Here is a 25,857-nt window from a genome sequence, read left to right as displayed (position 1 = left end):
TCTTGATATTTTTCAAGTTTCCAGATCTTATGATATCTGATTTCTAAAAGAAACCTCAAGAAAAGACCTTTTCTTTTCTTCTTCCATCAGAACATGATCATATCATGTCCAAAATAAGATCACCATGCTCCAACTCTTTGGAGCATGAATTCATCACGCCATCCCTCTTTCTCTTTTAGATTTTTTATCATATAAAAAATATAAAATAAAGAGATATTAATATGAAAAGAAAAATAATAAGAGAAGACAATCTTCTCTCTTACCTTTCTCCGTACAAGACATCAACCTTTGATCTCTTGATTGAAAAATTTCCTCCAAGGATTTTGGCACCTCAAACCACCCATGTAATCCTTTTTTCTCTCTCATATTATTATCACATAAAAACACAAAAATAAAGAGAGAAAAAAAAATGAAAGAAAACCAATAAGAGAAGACAATCTTCTCTCTGACCTTTCTTCTCTACAAGACATCAAATTTTGATCTCTTGTTAGAGGACTCTCCTCCATGGATTTTGGTGCCTCAAACCTCCTAGGTCTTCCTCATTCTCCTCTAGTAATTCTCTCAATTTTTCATAAATTTTTGACTCCTATATCATGGCATATGGGGTGGCCTCCTTTTATATGGCAGACTAGGTCATAAGACCTAGTCTAACAAGGAGTCCTTCGGGCGTCCAACTCTTGGATGCCCCCTATCTTATTTATTTTATGGATAGCATGAAAATAACCACAAAAGAGGCAACAAAAAAGAGGATAAACATGAGGGAAGTTGGTGCAAGAGAGGGAGGGAAGAGTCCTTGTGAAGAGGGACTCTTTCAAAAAGAGAAATAGGCTAAACTACTTTCCACAATGAACCAAATTAATTTTTATATTGAACCAGATCAAATCTGATTCAAATCTCTAGAATAAGTGGTATGAGATTACTTTTCTTAGATTTAAAAATTATAGAAAAATTATCTAAAATTAATTAGTGGGCGTGGGTTTTGATTTTCTTAGGTGGCGCAAGAGAAGATGGAATCCTAGTCTAACTAGGATTCTTATTTAGATTAGGTCAAATACTTTGAACCCAATTTAAATTAATTACAATCTAATTAATGGTGATTCTAGTCCAACTAAGAGTCCAATTAAATCAGATTAAATCATATTTAATTTAAATCCTAACTTAATTAGGAATTAGGTGCATACAAGTCCTAATCAAATAGGGACTTGTTCTCCCTTGTAACAGGCTTATCCAATAAACCAATTAGATTTAATCCAATTAAATCCAAACTAATTTTAATTTAATCATATTCAATTAGACTTGATCTCAACCCAATTACTCAATCAGATTGAACCAATTAGCAATCCAAATGCTAATGATCCTCCTGCAATACTTGCATTAGGTCAAACATCAATCACATTGATTGTTTAACCTTAGAACGATTCTCAATCATTGATTAACTATCTGATTATGTTATAATCTCTTATGTGTGTGACCCTATAGGTTTGAACCTAAGCTGATAACATAGAAACCAATTCCTGTACCAATCAAAATAACCATCTAGCAATGGTTTCCGATATCCAGATAGGTCGAATGTATGCAAAACAACATTCTAAGAACTCTGACCCATGGTTACCGTATAATTATCCTTTTGATCAATAATGCTCAAGACGACTTCGAGTATGCTGTCAACACTCATGTAAGTCATCTCTATTATGTCTCAAAATTTTTACAAATCCCGTGACTCCTCACGAGGATTACCCAGGCCTAGATTTTGCTAAATTGAAACACAGCGAGATATTCTCTTCCTGAAGTTAATCAGGAGTGATCAATCCCATCTTGACTCACACTCCAACTTCACAAGTACTTGACTGTACCCAAAAATCTTTCGAACCTATATTAAAAATACAGGCAGTCCGGCACCAAAGCATAGTGAGTTGCTTGCAAGTCACCTTGGTGATCTCAGATTGGAGGGATACTTATATCCATTAGTCTTAGTTAACTACTCTTGACAGTAGAGTGTTATATTAGTTAAGTTTAATGCAGATATACTCCAACTGAAGCAAATTTGAGTGCAGGGGTAAAATGGTAATTTTAAAACTTTTTCAAAATCACTATTTTATAGTGGAAATAATTAATTAATCTAATTAATTAATATATATTTATCCTACATTAGGATCTAAATATGATATATAGCATGCATGTATTTAAATTTAAATTCAAATTTGAATAGTAAATAATTTACTGTTCTGTGTTCAGAACACAATACCTTTGTGTGGGTAGTCGATCATCATAATCTGATCATCGTCAGAAGGATCTGATCATCATAACACAGCCACACAATATGTCTGGCCTCTGTGGATCATCTACACGAAGCTCCCGATCTGATCGGCTCCTCACGAGTGCTAGCTCGTTGTAGAGCCCTTTCAACAGCCGATGCTGATCGAACTCCTTCGATCGATGTCTGCTGACTCTTCGAATACTTTGGATCATCAGTAAGTATGCTTGAGAGGTTGATGAATCTCTCTCTAAAATTTGGTGGGCTCACGACACTCGTAGCTCACCTTCTCACTTCTCGAACCCCAGGCTGAAACCCTAGGAAACTCATTAAAAAACCTGTGCCCACCTTTCTTTCTTTTCTTTCTTTTTCTCTCGAAAGTTTTAGACTTCTTACTCATGCACAAGGGTTCCTCATGTCTCACTTTCTCTCTCAAAAAATTTCTACGCACGCCCCATCCTTCTCCTCTTTTTAAAACAACGTAGAACGCATCTTATCCGCATGAGAGGATAAAGATAAGTGGTTACACATTTGAATTCAAATCAAATTTGAATTCAAATGCAAACCAACTCATCCCTATCCACTTGGGCGTGAGAAGAGAAGGTGCGTAGCTGCTTTGTGCATGGAAAGGTTTCATGAGAAACTCTTTCTCATGTAAGATAAGTGGCGCACAAGATGGATAACCATGAAGGCGCAAGGGATAAGTTATCCATTCAAATTCAAACACGCTTTGAATTTGAATGGCTAACTAATTAATTTTATCTAAAGATTGGTGCACAAGAGTGGGCATGGGAAGGGCTTTGCATGAGAGAAAATTCATGAGAAGTTTCTTCTCGTGAACTCAAATGGGCGCAGAGATATGAAGTGGCGCAGGGATTCAAATTCAAATGATGGTTTAATCTTAATTGAACCAACCTAATCAAAATAGGTTAAGCACAATTAGACTAAATTAAACCCAACTTAATTAGGCTTAATTAGGCTCAATAAAATTTTAATCAAATCAAAAGTTGACTAAGCCCAACCCCTGATCAAATCAGGGACCAAACCATCTCGACGATTAGGTCAACTCTTAACCTAATCGGGTCAAACCCAACTGAATCCAATTCAATTAGACTTGATCCAAAAATAATTATTCAATCAAATTGAGTTAATTAATGATCAAATACTAATTAAACCTCTCATAAATATTGAGTCCAAATTTGATGGGCAATCGGGTATCAAAGTCCATCGATATGAAATCTTGATCGAAGAGTCCCAAACTAGTGGGACTCTTGACCCCGATACCCAAAATGTGTGGGACTCATGATCAGAGAATCTTGATTCTTGATCACAAAGTTTCAGACACGTAGGACTCATAGTCCACAAATATTAGGACTCTTCATCAGCCATCAGATCAGATAGAAATCTCTAATGTGTGTGACCCCGCAGGTTCGAACCTAAGTCGGTAGCACAGGAACCAATTCCTGTACTAATCGAAGTGACCATCTAGCAATGGTACCCGATATTTGGATAGATTGAATAGTCACAATCGTAACACTCAGAACCTATGTGAATATGGTTACTGTATAATTCATCCCTTTTGACCCCTGTGTTTAGGATGACTCAGGGTTAAACTGTCAACCCTGATTAGATCATTCGAGTCATGCTCAACTCAATCAATCCTGTGACTCCTCACTAGGACTACCTTGGCCAAGGTTTTGCTAAATCGAAATATGACTGTACACAGCTCCTGAACTAGAGTGGTCAATCCCATCTTGACACATGCACCGACAAGTCAAGTACTTGACTACACCCAGCAGCCTTCCATCACTGAATTAGAAATTCAGGTAGTCCAGTACCTAAGTGCAGTGAGTTGCTTGCAATTCACCGTGGCGGTCTCAGGTCGGAGGGATAGTTATACCCATATTCCATCGGAGCAAATCTTGATAGCAGAAAAGGCTCTGGAGTTGGTCACGTTCAGTGCAGATGTACCCTTACATCTCACCTGTATGCCATACGAGTGTCTCCGCACTTCTTGGTTAAGAGGACAACCAACCCATATGGCACACAACGACCTATGCTTGATAAACATTGTTGTCCTTGATAACAACGTATCATTTGGTCGCGAACATGTTTAAGGACTAAACGACAAATCCTCCTTTGTCGAGTCTAAATAGTCCTAAGGACTTCACCACATCACAGGAGTTCATTAGAAGATGAAACAATTTGTGATGAAAAATATCAAAATAATTTTTATTTATTTATAATTTATATACTAATACAACAAAGAGCACAACCGTCAATAGGCTAACGATTGATTTTGGGATACTATTCTCAATAATCTTCCACTTGGCCTAAAGCCAATCGATGAAGTATCTAATACCCATCTTTGACTTGAAGTCTCGAACTCCTTCACCGCAATTGCTTTAGTGAATGGGTCGGCTAGGTTCTCCTTTCCATCGATCTTCTGAAGGTCAACGTCACCTCGATCCATGATTTTTCGGATGAGATGGTAGCGGCACAGAATATGCTTCGTCCGCTGGTGTGCCTTCGGTTCCTTTGTCTGAGCAATGGCTCCAGAGCTGTCATAGTAGAGCAGAACTGGACCAACAAGGGAGGGTGCTACTCTGAGCTCGATGATAAATTTTTTCAGCCACACCGCTTCTTTGGCAGCATCTGATGCAGCGACATACTCCACCTCGCAAACTGCATCAGCCACTATGTGCTGCTTCGAACTCTTCCAGCAGACAGCCCCACCATTAAGGGTAAAAATAAATCCTGACACACTCTTACTGTCATCGTGATCAGACTGAAAACTAGAGTCTGTAAACCCTATAAGTCTCAAGTTCGATTCACCATAAACAAGCCACTAGTCTTTAGTATTTCTTAAATACTTCAGGATGGTTTTAACAACCTTCCAGTGATTCTCTCCCAGATCAGATTGGTATCTACTCACTACCCCTAGTGAGTATGCCACATCTGGTCATGTACATGTCATGGCGTACATGATAGATCCCACTACCGAAGTATATGGAATTCTACCCATATGCTCTCTCTCTTGAGGTGTTGTCGGACAATCCCTCTTCAAGAGAGAAATTCCATGGCCTATCAGTAGATAGCCTTTCTTGAAATTCTCCATGCTGAACCTTTTCGACATAGTATCAATGTACATGGACTGGGATAAGCCAAGTAACCTTTTAGATCTATCCCTATAGATCCTCATCCCTAAGATGTAGGAAGCTTCTCCCAGATCCTTCATGGAGAATTGTGACGACAGCCAAATCTTTATTCCCTGTAATGCAGGGATATCATTTTCGATTAAGAGAATGTCATCCACATACAATACAAGAAATACTACTACTAGATCATTAGCCCACTTATAAATGCAGGGCTCTTCTCCGTTCTTAACAAAGCCATACATCTTGATCGTCCTATCAAAATATATGTTCCAACTCCGGGATGCCTGCTTAAGTCCATAAATGGACCTCTGTAGCCTGCACACCTTAGACTCATCTGTGAATGTGAATCCTTCAAGTTGTATCATATACACCTCTTTATCCAGCTCTCCATTTAGGAAAGCTGTCTTTGCATCCATCTGCCAGATTTCATAGTCCAGATGGGCAGCTATCGCAAGCATAATCCGAATGGATTTGAGCATTGCCACAGGAGAAAATGTCTCGTCATAGTCTATACCATAACGTTGACGATATCCCTTGGCAACCAGACGGGCTTTATAGGTTTCCACCTTTCCGTCTGCACCCTTCTTCCTCTTGAAGACCCACTTACACCCTATGAGTTTTACTCCTTCAGGTGGGTCAACCAATGTCCACACATCGTGGACCATCATGGACTCTATTTCGGATTTCATGGCCTCTAGCCATTTCTCAGAGTCAGGTCTCTGCATTGCATCCATGTAGGTGATCGGATCCTCATCATTTTCATCAAGTTCGATAGGATCTCCATCCCAGACCAAGAAACCATAGTATCTGTCCAGTTGACGTGGTACTCTACCAGATCGTCTTAAGGGTGCAGGAACAATGGGCTTCAGATCTGATCTAATCAAATCTAGTTCAGGTTTAGCTACTTGTGTCAGTTTTTTCACCTGCCGAACTTCCTCAAGTTCGACTTTAGAGGCAACAGTCCCTTCACCAAGGAACTACTTTTCTAAAAAGATTGCCTTAAGGCTGACAAACACCTTTTGCTCATCAGCTAGGTAGAAATAATACCCTTTGGTCTCTTTTGGGTACCCTATGAAATTACACTTGTCAGACCTAGGTCCAAGCTTGTCCGTAATTAAACGTTTAACATAAGCCGAACACCCCCAAATCTTAAGGTGCGAGAGTACTAGCTTACGTCCTATCCATAACTCATATGGCATTTTGGTTACAGACTTACCCGAAACCCTATTTAGAAGGTAACAAGTCAATTCGAGCGCATATCTCCAGAGGGAGATCGGCAGACCAGCAAACCCCATCATGGATCGGACCATGTCTAACAAGATTCGATTCCTCTTTTCAGACACACCATTATGCTGTGGTGTTCCAGGACGAGTCCATTAAGAGAGAATCCCATTCTCCCCAAAATATGTTAAAAACTCATTGGAAAGGTATTCACCTCCTCGATCAGATCGAAGAGTTTTAATATACTTTTCAGTTTATTTTTCTACCTCATTTCGAAATAATTTGAACATTTCAAACAACTCTAACTTATGCTTCATTAAATAGACATACCCATACCTTGATAGGTCGTCTGTGAAGGTTATGAAGTAGAAATATCCACCTCTTACACTTGAGCTCATGGATCCACATACATCAGAATATACCAGACCCAAGAGTTCACTGGCTCGCTCACCTTTTCCAATAAAAGGTGACATGGTCATCTTCCCAAGAAGACAGAACTCACAGGTTGGAAGTGATTCACAATCACCAACTTCAAGAATTCCTTCTTAAGCCAATCTGTTTATCCTGTTCTTATTGATATGACCTAGCCTATAGTGCCAAAGGTAGACATCTGACACATTATCTATTCTAGGGCATTTACCAGAGGTTTGAACACATTAACAGGCTGTGATAGTAAGTAAATTCCATTATCTAGTTGTCCAACAAACATTGTAACACCATTCAAAATGATATTGCAAACATTTTCTTTTATTAAAAATTGATAACCGTACATGGCCAAAAGGCCTACAGAAATAATATTTAATAAAAAGCTTGGACAATAGTGACATTCATTCAGAATTACATTATGAGAATTGATTACAAGGTTCATGATTCCTAAAGCTAGAACTGAAACTTTGCTTCCATCTCCAACATTCAGGAACCTCTCGCCATCATCAAATCTCCTACTGACCTGCAGACCCTGCATCGAATTGCAAATATGATAAGGGCTTCCGGTATCCAATACCCAGGCAGTAGTATCACAAATGGAAAAGTTATAAGGTGTTATCATATAATTACCTTGCTTCTTCTTCGGCCTGTTTGGGTCCAGGGAGGCAACGTATAGAGGACAGTTCCTCTTCCAGTGCCCATGCTTCTTGCAAAAGAAGCACTCCACCTGGCTCTGGTCGGGCTTGCACTTCTTGGTCTGACCCTGTGCAGACGTCCCAGCATGCGGCTGCACCTTCTTGTTCTTCTTCTTCTTGTTCTTCTTCCCTTTCTTAAAGGGTCAACGACCAGAAGAAGACCCTCCCACAACATTCACCGACTCCTTATGGAGCTGGTGGTCCTTCTCAAAGTTCTGCAGCAATCCCAACAAGCCGTGGTAGTTCACTGCAGGCTTTGTCATCCAAAAATGAGTAAGGAAGGGGAGGAAGGACTTGGGTAATGAATTAAGGATTGCATCCTTAGCGAGCTACTCGTGCAAGGGAAAGTCCAGTTTACTTAGGCGCTCAATCATTTCGATCATATACAATACATGATCGATAACTGAGGTTCGATCCCTCATCCGAGCATTGAAAATAGCACAACTAATTTTGTGCCTTTCAACATCGTCAGGCGTGCCAAAAGAGTCGCTCAGCATTTGAAGCATCTCCTGTGGCTAGGTGTTCTCAAACCTGCGGCTAAACTCATCATTCATTGCCGCCAGTATTATTAATCGAACGGTGGTCCGATCGTTGAGCCACTTCTGATAAGTATCTCAGACTGTCCCTCTAGCATTCGGGACTGGCTCCTCAGATGCCAGATCTGTTACAACATAAAGGATCCGCTCATGCTCAAGGATAATTTTTAATTTTTGATACCAGCTATTGAAATTAGATCCCATGAGCTTGTCATTATCTAATAATGATCGGAGCAACAGGGTAGTGGCCATAGCTGCATAAAGAAAAACCAGACCTCTATTAGTACATAAATTATTAATACTAAAGACTTGGACTTTAGTCTAAAGTTTCTCCCAATATTTTTATGAACTGATAGCCTCAACCTCCAATTCGAGGAATTACTTTAATTCCTTGGTGGGTACTAGAATCCACACAGACTACACACGAGCCCAACTTTGGTTGGTCAACCCATGTGCATCTATGGGTAGGTTCATAACCAGTTATTTCTCTAAACAACTTATAGTAATCAATTTTGCCCCAGAACCTAATCAGTAGGCTTTGGCCTCCACTAAAAAGATCTGGTTAGGTCCAACCATTAACATGACTTGATTTGATGAATCAGACCAATAAATAATCAGGCCCGACTTTGGCTGGCCAACCTGACCACCATCAGAAAGACTCAAACCAAATTATCATACTATGAATGATAATTCCATTAGTCAATAAGCACCAGGCCTTTGGGCCTCCAATGATTATTAAACTAATGGACTCATTATCACTCACTTAATGTGAGGCTATGACTTAGTTATCACTATAACTTAATCATTTTAGGGACCTAATAATTTTGAGGATTTTATTAAAGGATAGAAGAGAAAAAATTAACCAACCAATTTCAATCCTCCTACTGACTTCACCAAGTCAGGTTATAAAGGATTTAATTAAAGCCGGTATTAGGAGCACCTAAATCAGTCACACTGATTTACCTAATGACATGGATGAGCCCAAATCACCAAGTGATCTAACAAAACCTAACTCACCAAGTTGGCCAGGTAAGTGAGATCAGTGGTGGGGAATTGCCATTAACTCGTCAGAGATCGAATCAATGTGAGTAGCTCCCACTTAAGAACCACTGGTCAAACTGCCAAACTTACCTTAGACACCAACCGGTTCATTAGTTTTAATTTGATCAACTTAGTAAATAGGGTTCCACCGCGTAGCCATGAATTAAGTCCATCTTGGTCTAGTTAAAGACATAGACCCATTCAACTACAACTATTAGAGTTGAGTCTAGAGTGTCCTTGACCTAATCTAATTCAACTTTTGATTAGATTTGACCAATTACTCTAATTTAGTCTATTTCTTTAAGCTAACCTTAGGTCTAACACAATTATGGACCTAATCCATCTAACCCATTGACCCACAAGTTTATGCAATTATCTTAGGTCTTAATTCACAATTCTAGACCAACTTGACAACACTTAATTCTTTTAATTAAGTATTTGGACTGATGGGTCAGGGTTTGGCTTTTTGAAAATAATTTTTAAATTTGAAAGATTTTATTTTCTATTCACCAAATATGTTGACTCATTTCACAAATAGATCAGCACATTTCATAAATAGCAATCCTATTGCTAATTACATAACAGAAAATAACTCAATCAAAATAAATCATGAATATTCCTTTAGATCTAATCTAACACATTCATGATAAATTTTATAATTGAACCTTTATAATTAAGTTCTTTCGCTACTTCATCTGCATGGGATATAATTGCAGCGGCACCCCTACCGCCATAGGAGACCCCATCGAATGGGAGGAGAGGACCTTTAAACCCTACTTTTCTCTTATGATCGGACGGTCATGGCAACCAACCCAATTAGATTACTTGCTACTTGGATCAAGTATATCTAAATATATCAATTTCAAAACTTAAATTTTAAATTTTTAAATTTTGAATTTTAAATTTCAAACAAATTTCAAATTTCAAATTTCAAATTTTAAATTTTTGAATTTTAAATTTTAAATTTTGAATTAAAATTTGAAATTTCAACCAAATTTTAAATTTTAAATTTCAAATTTTGAATTTTAAATTTTTGAATATTGAATTTTAAATTTTAAATTTCAAATTTTGAATTTCAAATTTTTGAATTTTAAATTTTGAACAACTTTCAAAATTTAAATTTTAAATTTTGTATTTCAAATTTTAAATTTAAACTTTTAGATTACAACTTAATCTACGCATGCAAATTTATATATCATATCTTAGAACCTGCTCTGATACCATTTGAAGCAAAATTTGAGTGCAGGGATAAAATGATAATTTTAAAACTTTTTTAAAATTACTATTTTATAGTGAAAATAATTAATTAATATAATTAATTAACATATATTTATCCTACACTAGGATCTAAACATGATATATGGCATGCATGCATTTAAATTTGAAATTCAAATTTGAACAGTAAATAATTTACTGTTCTGTGTTCAGAACACAATACCTTTATGCAGGTAGTCGATTGCCGTAATTTAATCACTGTCAGAAGGATCTAATCATCATAACATAGCCACACAATATATCTGACCTCTGCAGATCATCCATATGAAGCTCCCGATCTGATCGGCTCCTCACGAGTGCTAGCTCGTTGTAGAGCCCTTTCGACGGCCGATGCTGATCGAACTCCTTCGATCGATGTTTGCTAACTCCTAAAATACTTTGGATTATCAGCAAGTGCGCTTGAGAGGTTGATGAATCTCTCTCTAAAATTTGGTGGGCTCATGACACTCGTAGCTCACCTTCTCACTTCCCGAACCCCAGGCTGAAACCCTAGGGAACTCACTGAAAAATTTTGCGCCCACTTTTCTTTCTTTTCTTTTTTTTTCTCTCAAAAGTTTTAGACTTCCTACTCATGCACAAGGGTTCCTCACACCTCACTTTCTCTCTCAAAAAATTTCTATGCATGCCCCATCCTTCTCCTCTTTTTAAAACAACGTAGAACGTGTCTTATCCGCGTGAGAGGATAAAGACAAGTGGTTACACATTTGAATTCAAATCAAATTTGAATTCAAATGCAAACCAACTCATCCCTATCCACTTGGGTGTGAGAAGAGAAGGTGCGTGGCTGCTTTGTGTGTGGAAAGGTTTCATGAGAAACTCTTTCTCGTGTAAGATAAGTGGCACAAAAGATGGATAAGCATGAAGGCGCAAGGGATAAGTTATCCATTCAAATTCAAACACGCTTTGAATTTGAATGGCTAACTAATCAATTTTATCCAAAGATTGGTGCATAAGAGTGGGTGTGGGAAGGGCTTTGTGTGAGAGAAAATTCATGTGAAGTTTTTCTCATGAATTCAAATGGGCGCAGAGATATGAAGTGGCGCAGGGATTCAAATTCAAATGGTGGTTTAATCTTAATTGAACCAACCTAATCAAAATAGGTTAAGCACAATTAGACTAAATTAAACTCACCTTAATTAAACTTAATTAGGCTCAATAAAATCTTAATCAAATCAGAAATTGACTAAGCCCAACCCCTGATCAAATCAGGGACCAAACCATCTCGACGATTAGGTCAACTCTTAACCTAATCGGGTCAAACCCAACTGAATCCAATTCAATTGGACTTGATCCAAAAATAATTACTCAATCAAATTGAGTTAATTAGTGATCAAATTATTAATTAAACATCTCATAAATATTGAGTCCAAATTCGATGGGCAATCGGGTATCAAAGTCCATCGATATGAAATCTTGATCGAAGAGTCCCAAACCAGTGGGACTCTTGACCCCGGTACCCAAAATGTGTGGGACTCATGATCAGAGAATCCTGATTCTTGATCATAGAGTTTCAGACACGTAAGACTCATAGTCCATGAATATTAGGACTCTTCATCAGCCATCAGATCAGATAGAAACCTCTAATGTGTGTGACCCCACAGGTTTGAACCTAAGCCGGTAGCACAGGAACCAATTCCTGTACTAATCGAAGTGACCATCTAGCAATGGTACCCAACATCTGGATAGGTCAAATAGTCACAATCACAACACTCAAAACCTACGTGAATATGGTTACTGTATAATTCATCCCTTTTGACCCCTGTGTTTAGGATGACTCAAGGTTAAACTGTCAACCTTGATTAGATCATCCGAGTCATGCTCAACTCAATCAGTCCCGTGACTCCTCACTAGGACTATCCTGGACAAGATTTTGCTAAATTAAAATATGACTGTACACAGCTCTTGAACTGGAGTGGTCAATCCCATCTTGACACACGCACCGACAAGTCAAGTACTTGACTACACCCAGCAGCCTTCTGTCACTGAATTAGAAATTCAGATAGTCTAGTGCCTAAGTACAGTGAGTTACTTGCAAGTCACCATGGCGGTCTCAGGTCAGAGGGATAGTTATACCCATATCCCATCAGAGCAAATCTGGACAGCAGAAAAGGCTCCGGAGTCGGTCACGTTCAGTACAGATGTACCCTTACATCTCACCTGTATGCCATACCAGTGTCTCCACACTTTTTGGTTAAGAGGACAACCAACCCATATGGCACACAACGACCTATGCTTGATAAACATTGTTGTCCTTGGTAACAACATATCATTTGGTCGCGAACATGTTTAAGGACTAAACGATAAATCCTCCTTTGTCAAGTCTAAATAGTCCTAAGGACTTCACCATAACACAGGAGTTTATTAGAAGATGAAACAATTTGTGATGAAAAATATTAAAATAATTTTTATTTATTTATAATTTATATACTAATACAACAAAGAGCACAACCGTCAACAGGCTAACGATTGGCTTTGGGACACTATTCTTAACACCTACATCTCACCTAGATGCCATACCAGTGTCTCCACACTACTTGGTTACGAGGACAACCAACGTATATGGCATACAGCGACCTACACTTGATAAGTTATCATCCTTGTTAATAACTTATCATTTGATCGTGAATAATTTAAGAACCATCCGATAAATCTTTCTTTATCGATTGATTATGGTTCCAAGGACTTCATCATAATTTAAGAGTTCATTTAAGGAAGATAGAACTTTTATGATGAACCTGCCAAATAACTATTATTATTAGATAATTCATATACTAATTTCAATCATCTACCACTTAGATGATAGGCTTTAGGATATATTTTCCAATAGTTGAGACATCCAGCTCTCATCCACCGACTGCTGGAGAGAACGTACAAGAGCAGAAGGATGAAGAGGATGATGAGGAGGATCATACCTGATTTTTTTTTGATATGTACATAATTTTAATACTTGTAAAGCAGTATCTATATATAAAATTATATATATTATAATATAATATAATTAATTTTATATTTATGATTATGTTACATAATTATTATCTTATTTATAATAGAATTTAGAAAATATTATGCTTATTATTATGATTAAAGTAGTTTTAAAATATTTAATTATATTTTTTTAAAAAAAATTAAAAACTATTAGCGATGGTACTAACGATGCAAACTGCCATTGCTAATAATGTTTTAAATTTTAATTAAAAAATAAAAAATTTATTAGCAATGATAGTAGCGATGAAATCACCATCACTAATAGTATTTTAAAAATTTAATTAAAAAAATTAAAATTATTAGCGATGGAACTTTATCACTAATACCGTCGCTAATTATCTTTATTAGCAATAATAAATTTACCATCGCTAATAATGATAATTAATGATGAGATTATTTTCGTCAGATTTTTAGTGACGGTATGTCGTCACTAATATCATTAGCGATGGCAAACTGACTATTAGCAATGACAATTAACCATCACTAATAGTCTTTTTTCTTGTAGTGATCCTTCTATCATGAGTCCTAACTAGATGGAGATCTTGAAAAATTCATCAAATCTCAACATCAGTCATATGCATGATTGGCTCGACTCGAGTTCGTTTGTGAATCCCATGAAAACTTTTTTTTCAGTATTCATACTTGCTTTGACCATAGACTTTCTGAACTTAGTCTTGCGAATCACATAGGACTACTCTTTTTCTATTAAGGTTAATAGATTCTATCTAGGTGTATTATACTCCTAACAGTGAATCTGAACCCACTGTAGCCAACATACACCTTATTAATCCCTTGGATGAATTATAGATGCAAAATATAATTATTATAAAAATTACCCATTTTATTAATAAAAAAAATTTATAAGTATAAATTTTGTATCCTAAAATTTATAATGTGTCAGCCAGCACATATCTAACAAACTTCCACTTGCACTAAAGCCAATTGGCTATAAACCTAAGTCCTATCTTCTCGTGGTGAGCTTTGATCTTCTACTAGCTAAGAGGTTACATCAGCAGGTCTACTACATTCTCTGTGGAGTCAACTCTCTGCACCTCGATAAACTTCTTCTCGAGGTATTCTCATATGATATGAAACCGCCGCTCTATATGCTTGGACTTCTAGTGAGACTTTGGCTCCTTAATGAGGGCTATGATGCCATTATTATTGCAGTGCAGTATAATGGTATCCAATGGCATGATACCAAGCTCCACGATAAAGTTTTTGAGCCAGAACACTTCCTTAGACGCTTCAGAAGCAGCAATGTACTTAGCTTCTATGGTTGAATCTATAATGATCGATTGTTTGGAACTCTTCCAACTAACAGAACCTCCATTACATAGGAATACATACCCTAATATAGACCTTCTATCATCAATAGCAGACATGAAGTCTGAATCAGTGTATCCTTCCACTTTCAGCTCCGATCCTTCTCCAAAGATTAAGAACAAATCTTTAGTCCTTCTCAAGTATTTAAAGATATTCTTCATAGCTATCCGATGTTCTTCATTTGGATTCGACTGATATCTGCTTGTGATACTCACAGCAAAGACTATATCAGGTCACATATATAGCATGGCAGATATGAGACTCCCTACAATCAAAGCATAAGAGATCTTTCTCATATGTTGGATCTCCTCAGGGCACATCTTCTTGGACTTTTTCGTGCTGAACCTCTTCAACACCTCCTCTATGTACATTTTCTATAAGAGGCTTAATATTCTTTTAGATCTATCCCTATAAACCTTTATTTCAAGAATATAGGATGTTTCTCCTAGGTCTTTCATAGAGAATTTCTTTGACAACCATACTTTGATCGAGGTCAGTATGGGAATGTCATCCCAATCAGAAGGATGTCATCCATGTATAGTACAAGAAATGTGATCGTGCTCCCATTGATCTTTTTATACATATAGGACTTCTCCTCATTTTCGATGAAATCAAACGATTTGATCATATTATTGAAGCAAGTGTTCTAACTCCGAGATGCTTGCTTAAGTCTGCATTGGGACTTTTACAGCTTGCAGACTTTGTGATCACTGTCACTAGACGTGAAACCCATAAGCTGCTCCATATAGATATCTTTCTCAAGATATTTATTTTAAAAAGTAGTTTTCACATCTATTTGTCAATTTTTATAATTGCAGTATACGGTAACAACGAGCAGTATCCGGATGGATTTTAGCATGACTACTGATGAGAAGATTTTCTGATAGTCAATACCTTCACGTTGACTATAACCTTCACTACTAACTTTTTCTTATAGGTCTCTACCCTACCATCTGAACCTATTTTTCTTTTGCAAATCCATGTATGCCCAATAGGTACTATAGCTTCAGGTTGATCTACTAAAATTCAGACATGGTTGGAATGTATTGAGTCAATTTTTGATTTTATTACTTCCTTCTACTTCTCAGAGTCAACATCTAACATCATCTCATTATAGGCTTTGGGATCATCTCTATGATCCCTATCTCCCATTAGGAATACTTTCTCTACACCCTCTGTAAATATACCTAAGTATCTTTTAGGAGGATAGAAGCTCCTACTAGATCTATGAGATAGAGAAGGTACCATATCTACTAGCACACTATAAATAGGTTCAAGCTTTAGGACTCATTGCTCTTCAGAGACTCTCTTTGTGCTTAATTTTTCTCCCACTATCTCCATCTTGGATAAACTATTTTTTTTATAAAGATAATATGATGGCTCACAATCACATTGTGATCCTCCAGAAGATAAAAATAGTATCTGATGGATTCCTTAGGATACCTTATGAAACGAGCTCTAATTGACCTAGTCTCTAACTTGTTCGCCTGCGGTCCTTGATACGGATCAGATATCTCCAAATCTTAAGATAATCAAGACTTAGTTTCTTATCATGCCATAATTCATATGGTATGGTAGGAATACATTTTGAGATAATTCTATTTAAAAGATAAATTACAGAAAGTAACACATCTCGAAAGAAATATTGAAAGATCTATGAAGCTCATCATAGACCAGACCATATCCAATAGGGTCCGATTCCTCCTTTCGAATATCCCGTTGAGCTAAGATATTTCAGGAGGTATCCACTATGAGACTATGCCATTATCCTTGAGATAGCAATAAAATTTTTTACTAAGGTATTCACCTCCTCAATCTGATCGAAGGACCTTTATGGGTTTCTCTGTTTGGTTTTCCACTTCACATTTGAACTCTTTAAATATTTCGAAAGCTTCAACTTATGTCAAATCAAGTATATAAACTCATACCATGAATAATCATCGATAAAGATTATGAAGTAGAGATAGCCACCCCTGACCTGCACATCAAATGGGCCACACACATCAATGTGTACCTAGACTAATATCTCAATGGTCCTATCCTCATGTCCAACAAAAGACAGTGTTGGTGCATAATTTTGCCGATGCCGGAGAAGCTGGAGTCGAGGGGATCACATCCACCATCGGAACCTGCAAGAAAAGTCTAAACCAGAGTTGAGGGTGCTCCAGCAAGACCCTCCGATGCTCAAGTCAGTACTCTGCCTCAACAGAAGCGGAGTACTCAAATAAAATTTTAACAGAGTTTTGAGATAGAGTTTAGAGCTTACAGAAGAACGTATTTGGGGTCCTCTTTTTATAGATGGAGAGTGTAACTGATTGACAGCGACGTCTGTAACTGTCTGGTAGTGGGCCGTTCGAGGCCACGTGGAGTTTGTTATGGAGAGTAGTGGCATCAAGGGGCCATTCAGGGCCACATGGAGTTTGTTATGAAGAGTGGAGTGGTGTCCATTGTCGTGACTTGCCAGAGAGTGGTGGAGCCATGTGGAATCCATTACAGAGAGTGGAGTAGGATAGTGGCCATTATCGTGACTTACCAGAGAGTTCGGGCCTGATGGCTGAAGCTCGACTGGGACATCTGACGGAGCGGAATGGCTCTCTATCTCAGCAATTCGAGAGAAGCTCGGATGTTTTCAAGGTTGCTGACGAGTCTACCATTGTCGGATGCCTTGGGCGCTGATGCTACAGATGAGACTCATCTGCTATAGAAGCTCAGATGAGGACTTTCTGTTGGTGAAGTCTGGTAGAAGTCCGATTGCCAGAGAAGTCCGTCTAAGATTTGCCTGATGTGGAAGCTCGTCTGAAGATTATCCGTTGGAGAGGTTCAGTTTCATGAGGAATCCAGTAGGGGGTCATCTAACAGTGGAGTTCGGATGGTGTTGTGGAGGTTTGTCCGCTGGAGGAGTCTTGAGGATACTATGGAAGGTCGAACACTGGAGGAGTTCAGGATTCAATTCTGCTGTAGAAGTTCGACTGGGATCCAGCTCTTGTAGAAGCTTGGATGAAATTCGAAAGGTGGTCGACCGTCGTAGAAACTTGGATGGAGTCTGGTTACTGTAGAAGCCCTGCTGTTGGAAAAGCTCAGACATTGACGAAGTCTGAAAGAAGTTCGGAGTAAAGTCATTCGTGGCTGGAAGAAGTCTGGAAGAGATTCGGAGAATAGTCGATCACTATAGAAAATCGATTGATAGTGAAGCTCGAAAAGCGTTTGGAGCAGCCCGATATATGCATGGAGGAGCTTATTATCAGAGAAGTTCGGATAGTATTATGGAAGCTCGGATGGTCGAGTGAGTTCAGAAAGATGCCACACAAGGTCGGAAGTCGGAAGAGCCCCGGAAGGGTCGGCCTTTTACAAACTTTGACTGGGGGTATTTTATATCCAACACTAGTCCCCCTACTTTCGAGTTCAAGTTCCGAATGAAGGAAGTACAAAGATATTTTCACAGCCGAAGTTGCCTCCTTCGATTTTCGTACTCGATTGTTTCCAGATATTTTGGCGTTTGGCGTGCTGGTGCTGGAGTCTTTTTAAATCGAGGCGATCCGAAAAGATTTGTTCGAAACTCCCGCTGGAGCATTACTCTAGGTACGGTGCCATAATAACTGCAATGGTCCAGAAAGTGGAGGAGTTCAAAACCTCCTCCGAGATGAGGGATCTGAAGGTCTAGTTCGGCCAGGCCGCCTACATCAAGGGCTTCGAGCTCCGCCAGGAGAAGATGGTCAGAAAATTTCTCGAACTGGATCTCAGCTTCCTGGACGAGGCGTCCGATGATGAAGCCGGACCTTCTGAAGCCACTGCCGATCTTCCTCCAATCAAAACTTCTTCGACTGCCACGGCTGCCGCGACCGACCTTCCAGGGGTGCCAAGCTCCTCCACTTCTGCCCCAGAGGTTCGAAACCTCTAATTTTGTATTTTTCTCCTTTGTTGCGACTTTTTCTCATTCTCTTGTACTTAAGAACTATCTAGTCAATGAAATCGAATTCTTCTTTACAGAGAGCTCCTTTTTCTTATTCTGCATCCTTTTTCTTCTCTTTTATCTTCTTGCACTAATTTGCATCGTGACGCTCTTGTCTCCCAACAACAATGCCTTGCCGAAGCTTTTCCCCTGCCATAGGGGATCCCTTTGAAGTCGACAATCCAGGATCTAAGAAGGAAAGTTCATTATTTAATGAAGAAATCAAAGAAGTTGGATGACGAACTTCACTGACTGAGGAAGAGCCATTCGAAAGCCACTTTAGAGGCTACTCACTTTCGGGACCTCCACAAAAAGGGCTTCATGGACTACACCTGGAGGAAGGTTGACTTCGTGAAGGAGCTTAAGGAACTCCAAAAATGTGCCAGCGACCGATCTTAGACTCAGGCTTCCAAAATCAGCTCCCTTGAGGTCGAGCTGGCGGCTGCACGGGAGAAGATCGGCCAGTTGGAAGGGAGCTCATCTTGGCTCATAACTCAGGCCGACCACGACCAAGACTGGTCGAAGAAATTCTCCAATCTTTAGAAGCAGCTGCAGGACACCGAGGTGAACTACAATGCCTACCGAGTCGGCTGGTGCGGGCAAGTAGACGACTACCGAAAGAAGCTCAAGACGACGACCGACGAGGTTGCCCACCTTTAGAGGCATTTGTCCGAGAGAGTCCAGGCCGTCTCGGCACAAGGCTCCGACGAGCTCCGCTCCTTGAGGGGGACCATGGCAGAACTGTCCATGGCCCTTGGGTAGGAGAAGGCCGAACTGCAGCGACTGAAGATTCAACTGGCCTATGAGCAGCAGGCGGTCAAGGATGCCGAGGCAGAGTCTGAAGTTCTGAGGAAGAGGCTTCGAGAGTCAGAGGGCGAGAGTCGACGGTTTCACCAAATATATGGGAGATACTGTTAAGAATGAAAGAACTAAAAGAAGAAGTTGAGAACTTAAAGCAATCCCTGATGATGGCTGGAATGGAGAGTTCGAAGTCGGAAGAAGCCGAGCTTCCCTAGAGCCTCTTTTACCTTTCGTTCTTCCACGTATTCTTTTTTTTTCTTGTCATTTTTTTTTGGCCTTCAAAGGCTTTGTAATGCGTACTTTACTAATGAAATAAAAAGAAATTTTTTCATTATCTTGTCCATTCTTGCATTAAATTATCGTCTATCAAGCTTCTTTTATCTTCTGTCTTATTCGATGTCGACGTTGTTTGAAGATTCTTGGTCATCGTCGTGTTGATTCACCCTTTTTGTTCATGATCGAAGGTCTTTTCAAGGCCATTCGAGTTTGACGCTTCCTCTTGGTGCTCCAGCCTGGGGCCCAAGCTTTTGTTACTTTATGGAAGTCTATTTTCTCTTGCCAATGTTGGGTTTCCTCTTTGAGACTGAGAGTTTTTGACAAGAGTCTCCTTCCTTATTGAGACGAGGTTCCTTATTTCTTTGAAGTAGTTTATTTTTCCCTTATCACTAGCGTAGCTCGTCGCTTTTCCTTTTTCTCTTCCCTTTTTTTTTATTTTTTTTTTGTGTTCGAGTGAGGGTTTCCCCTCTGCTCTTAATGGGGTTGTAGGGGTGTAGAGGAGCCGTTGAGGAGACTTCCCCCTCATCCGATCTTGAACGATCAGGTCTTCATTTATGTCAGGATGAGGTTCTCCTCCTATTCCTGATGCAGTCAATTTCAACTCATGTTAGGATGGGGTTTTCCTCCTATTCCTAACAGGGTTGTGGGGGCACGTAAGGGCCGTTGCAAGGGCCTCTCCCCCCATCCAGTCTCTGAATAATCGGGCCTTCAACTTTGCTCATGTTAGGATGAGATTCTCCTCCTCTTTCTAACAGGGCTGTGGGAGCACATAAGGGCCATTGCGAGGGCCTCTCCTCCCATCCGGTCTCTAAATAACCAGGCCTTCGACTTTGCTCATGTTAGGATGAGGTTTTCCTCCTATTCCTAACATGACTGTGGGGGCACATAAGGGCCGTTGCGAGGATCTCTCCCCTCATCTGGTCTCTAAATAATCGAGCCTTCGACTTTGCTCATGTTAGGATGAGGTTCTCCTCCTATTTCTAACATGACTGTGGGGGCACATAAGGGCCATTGCGAGGACCTCTCCCCCCATCCAGTCTCTAAATAATCGAGCCTTCGACTTTGCTCGTGTTAGGATAAGATTCTCCTCCTGTTCCTAACATGGCTGTGGGGGTGCATAAGGGCCGCTGCAAGGGCCTCTCCCCCCATCCAGTCTTTAAATAATCGGGCCTTCGACTTTGCTCGTATTAGGATGAGGTTCTCCTCCTGTTCCTAACACGCTTAATTTTGGTTGTTCGAAGGAGCTACTCCCTGTCGTAATAAGCTCATGCCAAAAGAAAAGATATACGAATATGAAACTTTTATTTAAGGCAAAGTTATTGTTAATACACTAGTAGATTTTTTGAGTCCCATGATCGTGGAAGGTCTGTTCCCCATCAGGATCCTCTAGAGATGGTGTTGATGATCCTGATTGGAGGCCGATCTTTAGGCTGTTCTTCCCTCCTTGGTGACTCTGGCAGTGGTAGGGCCCTCGACCGATCTTCTCTACCCTTAGGCCGATATCGGATGAATCTGTCGAGCCGACCTCATCTGATGAGCTCCTCGATCCCATCTCGGAGCTGAATGCACTCCTCCGTGTCATGGCCATGGTCACGATGATAGAGGCAGAATTTATTAGGGTTGTACTTCTCGGGGTGTGTGCGCATCCTTTCCAGCCTTGGTAGCTGCTCCCTAACCTCCATCAGCACTTGAGCTTTTGGAGCATTAAGGGGGGTGTAGCTGTGGAATCTTTCTGGGAGAGAGCTCCATCGAACCCTGCGGTCCGAGCTCCTCTGCCTACAAGCTCAGGGAGGAGTGCGCACATGCCTATGTCCGGAGGGAGTTCGGGAACGTGGCTTCACTCGGCCCTTTTTCAACTGCGAGCTTGCTGGAGTCCCTCGCCTGTCGCTCCTTCACGACCTCCTCATCCTTCAGCTTGAAGGCTTTCTCTGCTCGGGCATATCCTTCAGCCCAAGCCAGCAGATCCGCAAAGTCCCTGGGATACTTCTTTTCTAAGGAGAACAGAAGATCGTTCTTTTGAAGACCGCTCTTCAGGGTGGCCATTGCAATCGATTGGTCTAAATTCTGGACCTCCAACGCGGCGACATTAAAATGGTTGACATAAGTTCGGATGGATTCTCTCTCCTTTTGCTTGATGTTGATGAGGGACTCTGAACCTCTTCGGGGATGCCGGCTGCTGACGAAATGAGTGAAGAACTGGTGGCTCATCTGATCAAAGGAGAAGATAGTATCCGACTTCAGTGCCGAGTATCAATTTCTTGCTGCTCCCTTCAAGATGGATGGGAAAGCTTGGCACAAGATGGCGTCTGGCGTGCCATGGAGCAGCATCATTTTTCAGAAGGCCTCCAGGTGGTCAACCAGATCCGAGATCCCGTCGTAGCTCTCGAATTGGGGGAGCTTGAAGTTCGACGGGATTGGTTCTTGCATAATCATTTGAGAGAAAGGAGGGTCAGTGCAGATGTCCTCACCGTAAGCAGTGGGAGCATGACGGAGCTCTTCGATCCGTCGGTTTATCTCCTGGAATCTTTGATCCAGGAGGTCCTCTCGACTGCGAGTCTCGAGGGTCTTCTGATGGAACAGAGGTAGGGACCCTCCGGGGGTGGAATCATGATCAGACGGAGGGCTCTCTGCCTTCTGCTTCTCCTTTTCGGGGAAGACAGGGTGACTGGCCCAAGTGGCCCACCCAGTCGTCAGATTTTGGAACTTCGATGATGCTCTTTCCAGCCGCACTGATGCCTGCGGTTGCTGCAACTACTGCTGCATGGCCTACACTACTTCGATGAGGCCCCTGACCTGCTGAACCAGCAAGTCGAACTGCTCTATGCCGACTGTCATTACCGGAGGTGGAGGAGCCTGGAAAATTGGAGACGAGGTCGGAGCTTGCGAGGCTCGTTGAGATCTGGCTGTGGAGGCCGTAGATCGCCTGGTGGATGCCTTTCGGGGAGGCATCAGGTGGAGATCTGGCAAGAGAAGAAGGAAAAATATCGAAGAAGATGATCGAAGACAGTCTTATTGAGTACTCCTTTAAGAACAAGGCTACTGTGAAGACACAGCCCTTCCTCTAGCGCCAATTTTGTTGGTGCAGAATTTCGCTGACGTCGGAGAAGCTGGAGTCGAGGGGATTGCGTCCACCATCGGGACCTGCAAGGAAAGTCTAAACCAGAGTTGGGGGTGCTCTGGCAAGACCCTCCGATGCTCAAGTCAATACTCTGCCTCAACAGAAATGGAGCACTCAAATAAAATTTTAGTAGAGTTTCGAGATAGAGTTTAGAGCTTAGAGAAGAACGTATCTGGGGTCTCCTTTTTATAGATGGAGAGCATAACTGATTGACAATGACGTCTGTAACTGTCTGGTAGTGGGCCGTTCGGGGCCACGCAGAGTTTGTTATGGAGAGTAGTGGCATCAGGGAGCCGTTCAGGGCCACGTGGAGTTTGTTATGGAGAGTGGAGTGGTGTCCGTTGTCACGACTTGCCAGAGAGTGGTGGAGCCACATGAAATCCATTACAGAGAGTGGAGTAGGGTAGTGGCCATTGTCGTGACTTGCCAGAGAGTTCGGGCCTGATGGCTGAAGCTCGGTTGGGATGTCTGACGGAGCAGAATGTCTCTCTGTCTCAGCAATCTAGGAGAAGCTCAGATGTTTCTGAGGTTGCTGATGAGTCTACTATTGTCGGATGCCTTGGGTGCTGATGCTACAGGTGGGAGTCATCTGCTGTAGAAGCTCGAATGAGGATTTTATATTGGTGAAGTTCGGTAGAAGTCTGATTGCCAGAGAAGTCTGTCTGGGATTTGCCTGATATGTAAGCTCGTTTGAAGATTATCCATCGGAGAGGTCCAGTTTCATAAGGAATCCGACAGGGGGTCATCCGACAATGGAGTTTAGATGGTGTTGTGGATGTTTGTCTAGTGGAGGAGTCTTGAAGACACTATGGAAGGTCGAACGCTGGAGGAGTCCAGGATTCAATTTTGCTGTAGAAGTTCGGCTGGGATCCGACTCTTGTAGAAGCTCGGATGAAATTCGGAAGGCGGTCGACCGTCGTAGAAACTTGAATGGAGTCTGGTTACTATAGAAGCCCTGCTGTTGGAAAAGTTCAGATATTGATGAAGTCTGAAAGAAGTTCAGAGTAAAGTCGTTCGTGGTCGAAAGAAGTCTGGAAGAGATTCGGAGAATAGTCGATCATTGTAGAAAATCGACTGATAGTGAAGCTCGAAAAGTATTTGGAGCAGCCCGGTATATGCATGGAGGAGCTCATTATCGGAGAAGTCCGGATGGTATTATGGAAGCTCGGACGGTCGAGGGAGTTCAAAAAGATGCCACACAAGGTCAGAAGCTGGAAGAGCCTAAGAAGGGTCGGCCTTTTATAAACTTCGGTTGGGGGTATTTTATACCCAACAGACAGCTTGGCTATCTTTTCTTAATGATAGGACTCACAAATTGGATAACACTCAGAAGTCAATGGCCCGAGAATGCCATCTTTCTCTAATTTGTTAATCTATCCTCTACTATATGGCCTAGCCTAAGGTGCCATAGATATCTTTGGTTTAGCCTATCTCTTGGTCTCTTAGATCCTATGGCATTCACTACTTACTCATTGAAAGAAGAGTGCCCTATAAGCCAATCATAAGTGCGTTGCGATGGGACTTTCTTTAAAATTTTTCAACTCATGAAATGACATTTATTATTTGAGGCATTGATTCATCATATTAGCAACATCTTAATATATCTAAGATTATGATGAACCCCAAAGATTAGGATAATGGTTTTAGGAGACATGAATGGGTCATGCTAGTGAGACCTAAAATCCTAAAATCCTAATCTTAAATATTTCTGATCGTAGGAGAATTGAGTCGAGGATCAATATTTCAGACTGGCACATCCTATGTATGCTTACTGAAGAGGGTGGCAGATCTCACTAGCCACTTGTGTGAGACACTAATGCAAAGATGTGGGTGCTCATTTGAGAAATGAGTCCACTGAATTGACTCGATGAAAGAGAATATCTAATGGAAGTCTTATTTGCATGTCAAAGATGGTTCTCTAAGTGAGAGTTGTGCAAGTGATCCTTAGACCTGAAACTATCATGGAATCTTGTGCACATGAACTCATATTTTGATTCATACCCAGGCATGGCATTAAGATATGTACAGAGTGTTGTGGATATGGTGGAGTGTGTATGAAGGTTGGGAGTAGGTCAATATGGAATCGATCACTCCTAGTAAAAGGAGATCGCATCCTGTGTATTCTCAATCCTAGATGACTCAGAAAAGTCTTTTGGCCAAAAGCAGGAAGGAGATTAGAAAGAGTTTCTAATGCTTCTTCATTGGAGTCACTATTGGTTAATTGAGAATCGATATGAATATATGTTTGAGTTTGACATGATTCCATACTCATGAACATATTCAAGATGCAAGGATGATCGAAGGATTAAATTGCATGATAATTTATCACTGAAGGGTAGATTTGATATTTTTATCAAATTCTATATCTTCTGGGTAGTCCTGATACATTGCTAGATGTCAATCTTAACTTGTAAGTTTTTGATCGAATTAAAGAGTTTAATTCGATTGCCAATTAGAAATGATTCTAATTATTGAACTCGGGTTAGCTTAATTGGACCAAAATCGATTAGATTGAAATCTAATCAAATTTGATCAACTTATATCTGGACCTACTACCAACTAGATGTGGAACCCAATGGGTCACACACATATAGAAATTGGCCAAGGACCCTTTTGAAAAAGGTTGATTGGAATTTTGGATTCAATCAGGGTTCCGGTAAGCATGCTAGCACGTGTGGAAACCCTTGCTCCTTTGGAGACCAATTTGGTCCCATCCCTTGCTAATTAGCTAGCTCAATTTGGTAGACATTTGGGTCAGGTGATATCACCTGGAAGCAGCCCAAATTGAGGTACCAC

Source organism: Elaeis guineensis, chromosome 8 (genome assembly GCF_000442705.2).
Source record: "Elaeis guineensis isolate ETL-2024a chromosome 8, EG11, whole genome shotgun sequence".
NCBI lineage: Eukaryota > Viridiplantae > Streptophyta > Magnoliopsida > Arecales > Arecaceae > Elaeis > Elaeis guineensis.
The sequence above is the reverse complement of the archived record's forward strand: the minus strand, read 5'-3'. Positions refer to the sequence as shown.